Below are 6,434 nucleotides of genomic sequence, written 5' to 3'. Positions count from 1 at the left end.
TTAACAAAATCTACTAACCTACATTTTTTGATGAAAATTTTCAAGCATTGAAAAAAGTGAGAAAATTTTAGTAAATTCCCACAAATGCAAGTATTAGTTCCATATAGCTGCTGTAACAAATTCCACAAATACAGTAGCTTTCAGGAAAAGATTTATTCACAGAGTGCAGTTCCAGAGGTCAGTAGTCTGAAGCCAGTGTCATTTTTCTGAAATCAGGGTATTTCTGGACTGTGTCTGCACTGAAACTTTAGGAGAGAGTTTGTTCCTAGCCTCTTCCGCTGTCTGGTGGCCACTGGTTTTCCATGATTTGTGGTCAGAGCCCACATCTTCACAGGTCTCTCTTCTTCACCTTCACATCACTTTCTTCTCAGTCTGTGTTAAATTTCTCTCTGCTTTCTGTCAGAAAGATACATGTGGTGGCATTTACTGTTCATTCAAATAATCCAGGATAATTCTCTCAAGATCTTTGGTATAGTACTATCTTTAAAGATCCTCTTTTTGTGGCACATACAGTAACATTCACAAATTTTGGGGGTTAGGATATGGATACATTTTGGGAGCCAACCATTTTTTTCAACGTACTAAAATACCTACATTTCATTTTTGACACTTTTTTTTTTGCTGTATATGTTATTGGTAGCATGACATTTAGCCTTGAATATCCCAGGTTGCACAGAAGACACAAGAACATATATCTAAATAATCACAAGAATAGGACAAAAATCTAACAAAAGGAGAGCTTACTGCTTATGGCACAGGGGAGTTGATCTCTAATGACTTTTCCTTAAATTGTCCTTGAAACATTTTCTAGACCTCCCGTCAAGGTTCCCACATTTCACTTGATGTAAATCTATTTGCTCCTGTTCTTTTCCTGCTCGACACTGGTTTGTTGGAGAACCTGGAATTTTTACTGTAGAATATCGCTTTTTCTAGATTTCAGGGACTGATTCCTCCTGGTGATATTCAGTTGGCTTCTTTGCCCACTGTGAGATGTACAAGTTGGAATGTATCCAGACTTAGAGTGTTTGGAAAGAGTTCTTTACAGATGATGCCAGACACTCCATGCTGCACCACCTAGAAGGTGTACCTCGACAGATGTCCCAGCACTAGTCATGCTAAAATTGGTCATGACACTGCATGATTGTTTCACTGTCTTTGATTATATTTCAATTTCCTCATAAGGAAATGGGAATCTAATAGACTCATCCCTGTCATCATCTGATTAGAAGATAATCATTCATTTGATTTCAAAAAGCAACCACGGAAGGCCCCATGTAATTCCACCATCTCACCATCACACACTTCCATTAACTGCAGTGTGTCTACACCCATGTGCATCTATCCCATCAGGGTATAGATACATTACTAATATTCTCTACTACCATATACAATATTGAATCCTATAATGAGTTCCTAAAAATTTTGAATTTAAGCTCATAAAAGGGAGTTGGTATTTATTAAAAGGAGACCATCCCTGATAATGCCTACAAGGATTCATTAATTTTAGAAATTATTCAGCATTGTCTCTGGCTTTGAAAGCCCATTTGCAATTTCTCTGCCCTCACCTTGGGAACAAGCACTGGTTTAAAGGGAACCATGGTCCCATTAATGCAGAGAAATAAAAAGCAGGGGATCAGATGCTACTTATGCACAGGGAAGACTGGAGGCATGACAGAGAAAGGATGCACAGAAAAGTGGTGCTTGAGATGGTGAATAAAACAAAAGAAGTAGTTGCCCAGATTTCAAACAGGACAGTGGGTGAAAAGGTCTTTCAATCAGAAAGAAATCTATGTACAAGGTAGAAAGCTTTTATTTGTTTTTGCTGTATTATGTTTTATTGCACAGCATTCTGAAAAGAAAACAGAATAGTATATTGACTCCAGTGTGTCCAACTCCCGGTGCCGACAGACACCAGCTTTTCCACCATTTGGATTCCTCTACAGTTTCCCACTGTAGCAATGACAGCAAGAAAAAGTCTGCACATACTCAGAGAGGTGCAGTTTTCCCCCCAGAGGATTTCCAGTCTGAGGTTGGTTGAATCTGAAGATGTTGGGTGCAGAGATGCCAAGGGCCAACTGTATTTCTACTCACCCCTAACTCCCTCATGTTGCTGGAAACCAGTCTGGGACGTTAGGGATCTCTTCACCATCAATACCTCATGATGTTTCTCTAAAGGATAGGGATTATCAAAAGAAAAATAAACACCCACATTTAGTTGAAGCAAACAGCAAAATTCCTGAGGGTCATCGAATATCTAAGTTTCACACTTTCATTTTTGTTGTGTACATCAATTCTTTGGGTTTAAAAGAAATGACACCAGAATTTAAACAGAGTCTACTCATTACTGTTAGTGGACATGTCTTTGAGTCTCTTTCTCTCTTTCATTTGGGGAATAAATCCATACAGGGAAATGTACAGGTCTTAAGTACATGATTTGATGAGTTTTGATAAATATACACTTTTCTTAACCAACTCCCAACCAAGATGTAGAACATTCCCCTCCCTTATCACCAGGGGCCCTTTCTCCCTCCTCCTGATCTCCAACTTTCATGGCAACCATGAAGAAAGTGGAAAAAGAGATTTGATCCCCTGTACCAAAGCAAAAATATCATGAGTATATTAAATAAAAAGACCTCACTTCCTGATTCACAGAAATTTTCTAGGCTTGGTGATTGCCTAGTATATAATTCCTATCATTTTATTTACAACTCATGTTAAAGTATTTGTCTCTTGCATTCAGCATTCATTTTCTGCCCCCCTCAGACAGCCTAGAATTTCAGTTGAAATTTTTACTTCATTTACACTTAGTGTAACAATTGATAAAGTTAGGCTTATGTCTGTGCTGTAATTTTTTCTTCAATTTTTGCATGTGTATTTGGTTTTTCTGTTACTTTTTCCTGCCCTTTTTTGGTTAATTGTATATATCTTTTGTGCTACTAGTCAATTCCCATTGAGTTGTAAGCTATTACAAAGACAGACATATCCATTTACTTCATCTTTAGAGGTTGCTTTAGCGATTACAATATTCATACTCAACATACTCTACTTAAAGGTCATAATATAACATTTCACAAGACTATAAAGTCCTTACAACCATAGAATTTCATCTATTTAATATTCAGTTTCCTTCATTTTTTTCTCTTCTTCATATGTGTCTTTATTCAAAAGTGCACAATATAATGTTAACTTTTTATACATACCCAAATTCATGTATGTATGTGAGTGCAGTGTTCTTCATTCTTTAGTACAGACCCAAATCTCCCCTTGGGCTGAGAGACTTCCTTCACCAGTTCAGATTTCTTGGATGGTGATAAGTGTACTCAGATTATGCTTATCTGAGCATATATTTACTTAGTTCCAATTTTAATGGTTTTTTTTTCTTTTTTGGTGGATATTGAATTTTGAATTGGTGGTTTGCCCCAGGACCTTAAAGATGTCCTTCCAGTGTTATCTCCTTCCTTCCCTCCCTCCCTGGAAATGGACTCTCCAATGTCTGTAGTATGTGTTTTAAAGAAAACCAAGCCGTGTGAATTTGTTCAAGCTCCCACAGCAAAACAGCAGAGAATTGATGGTGTAGACAGCAGAACTTTATTTGCTTACAGTTTTGGAGGCTGGAAGTGGAAGGTCAAGGAGAAGGCAGGATGAGTTTCTCCTGAGCCTGGCTCCTTGTCTCGCTGGCGCTGCCTTCTTGGGTGTCCCAGTGTGGCCTCTGCTGCCACCTTGTCTGCCCAAACCTTCTCTTCTCAGGCGGACATCAGCCGGCTGGACCACAGAGATCAGAGACAGCCTCATTCTACGTGAATCACTTTTTCAAATGCTCCTTTCTGAATACAGTCATACTCTGAAGTGCTAGGGAGGTCAGTATATGAATTTCAGGGGCACACAGTTCAACCCGACCATCGTTAGACATTGGTCCTTTTGTTGTTTACCTTTGCCACTATTCACAATGCAGAAAAGTCACGCCAATAAAAACATATATAAATCTTTAATAAGAGTCAGTCACATAAATGTGCTTTAGTTTATACAATGAGAAAGGAATTCATAAGGATGAATAATGAGTCACCTCCAATCTGTTTAGTTATGCAACACCGGAGCTTTTCAATTATTTTTTTCCTTTCCATTCTTCTCCCTCATAGCTAAGTGTAGACTAAGTATCAGGCTAACAGAATCTAATCTTCTGGTTTTCCTCAAGATATTTTAATCATGGATAAACCACATCAAAATAAGCTTGAATATTAACACGGAGGTGGTGATTACCGTGGTCAACAGTGATATCCAGGGGTGGTTAGGTGGTTTTTTGTGTATGCAGGAGTTTGGGGCTATGTTAAGATACCATTCTTCTGCCTACTGAACATAGGTCAGAGATAGGAAAAGGACCTCAAAAGTCTGTTACCTGTCTGTTGCGTTAGTAGATAATTCAGTTGAGGTTACAAGTTCTCTCTGAAATGCAATAGTTCTAGGAAGGGTTAACTCTATTAGTCATGCGTGTGTTTGGATGGCTGCTCTAAAGGGATTGATTTCCTCCAAAATATCTTATTGATCACAATGCACTGAGCACAAGGGCAAGAGGCTGGGAAGTGTTGCCAGGATTTGGGGTCCTTGGAGGTTCCTGTGGGAAGGCAGCTTCCCGATGACCCAAGACATGTAAAGGTCCTGGGTAGTTTGAGAAGCACAGAACTTGTATTATGAGACAGGAGAATAATCTTCACTTTATGAAAATTGTAACCATCACCTTTGACACAGACCAACGTATCTTAGTAATGAAATGAGCACGGGAGTTTCCATTGATATATTTTGAATTTCCTATTGTTCAGAAAGCACTGTGGAAAGAAAGCAAATAAAATGCTAGTTTCCCACTCTGCAGGAATTTCTGTTATATTGAAAATGCAAATCAGAAGTTGGCAGAAAGTTTTCACTCCGACAACCTTTGCTTTTCACTTAGTTTCTCCTCCCCTGGAGGTGCACTGGCAACTTAATAGACAAAATCCCCCTCCCTCATGGCTCACAGTCTAGGGGTGCAGAGGGAGTACCCGTGTGAAAAGCGAGTGACAGGTAGGTTGTTAGAAACTGTTATATCTGTGAGGCACGTTAGACGCCATCTGGTAGTCTATGACCCGTTAAGTGATGTCAGAGGCCGGTGTGGTGGAGGTGGGGAGGTGGGGCGGGATTCGCTGAGAGAGTCACGTGAGGACTTGGAGGAGGCCGGGAAGATGGCGATGCGGATGCTGGGGAGTGGGGCCGCCCCAGCCAGAGTGTGCAGGGACGCTCGGAGGCCGAAGGCCCGACCACTGCAGGAGCAGTGTGTGGCTGTGAGTGGAGCAGGATGAACCGGGCAAGAATTAAGCTGTGTCGCGCGGAGCTCATGGGAACACACGGGTAGGGCGTGGAGGTGAAAGAATGTGGACTCTCCTCCGAACAAAGCGGGAAGCTCAGGGTGGGTTTCAGCAGAGGGATCACGTGGCCGGCCACCTTCAGGAGGCTTTCACAGCTGTGTGGGGCCCTGGCCCTCGGAGACAGGGGGAGCAGGAGGCCAGCGTTGGGGCGCAGTTGCACCATCAAGTCAGATGAGGGGATCAGGGGTGGCAGTGGGATGGTGAAGAGCCGCTCACACTGGACTGTATTTTCAAGGCAAGCAGTACAGAATTTCAGCTTGGACTGAAAGCAGGTCTGAGAGGAGAGGTGCAGTCAAGGTCATCACGTGGAAGTTGGAGGCATCATGGGCCAGGAGAGAAAGAGAAGGAAGAGGGGTTGGACGGCAAAATCCATGGTCCAGCAGGTTTTCTGTTTAGTCCTACAAGTGAGGAATCTTTTGAATCCTTCTCAAGAGGAAGAAGAATTAAAGAAAATCTCGTCTTGCTCTGAGAGCAAGCAGATCAGTGTTTGGGAAATTATGGGAAATAATAGGCTTTGTATTGACGATCTGGGTCCGGGTCCAGGGCTTTCAGCAAGTGTGCAGCTGAAACCCCAGAGTGATGGGAAGACTCAGTGGCAGACTGAAGGAATGTTTCTGTTTCTTGGATTTGTGTATCACAAATCACTGGAACATATTGAGCTGAAAGCTTTTCATCTAGCGCTAATAACGTGGGATGTGAAATTCTAAAATTCCAGTTTAACACTTTATGATTCCTAGGAAGTATATCAATTTATTGATTTTTTTTCAGAGCTACATTTATTTTCACCATCTCAGAGTGCCGATTCTATACCCGTTCCCACAGCTCTTCTTGCTCTTGCTGTCTTCTGCCTTCTTTCTTCTCTCCCTACTCCTCAATTCTAATTTCTATCCTTACCATTAGGATGATCGTGCATTTTTGGTCTTTCGGCCATTTCAGCTCTTTGGGACCAGCAGGCGAAGTTGAATAGGAAGATAACATTGAATCTATTGTAGAGCAAGTGGCAGGCCTAGTTAGAGTTCTTTTCAGCCCAATATACAGGAA

The 6,434-nt window shown here is 41.3% G+C and overlaps 1 long non-coding RNA gene across 1 annotated transcript; it reads right to left on the bottom strand.

Moving 5' to 3' along the window:
* Positions 1 to 290: 290 nt before the first annotated feature.
* Positions 291 to 4,798, bottom strand: LOC104848596. Its single transcript, XR_776475.1, has 4 exons — positions 4,394 to 4,798; positions 3,601 to 3,762; positions 2,092 to 2,169; positions 291 to 396 (listed from the first exon to the last, which is right to left on the bottom strand). It is a non-coding gene; the product is annotated as an uncharacterized LOC104848596 (long non-coding RNA).
* Positions 4,799 to 6,434: the final 1,636 nt, after the last annotated feature.

This window comes from Fukomys damarensis, unplaced genomic scaffold (genome assembly GCF_012274545.1).
Source record: "Fukomys damarensis isolate Sample0158 unplaced genomic scaffold, DMR_v1.0_HiC HiC_scaffold_6, whole genome shotgun sequence".
Lineage (NCBI taxonomy): Eukaryota > Metazoa > Chordata > Mammalia > Rodentia > Bathyergidae > Fukomys > Fukomys damarensis.
This window is presented reverse-complemented; position numbering and strand designations above follow the sequence as displayed.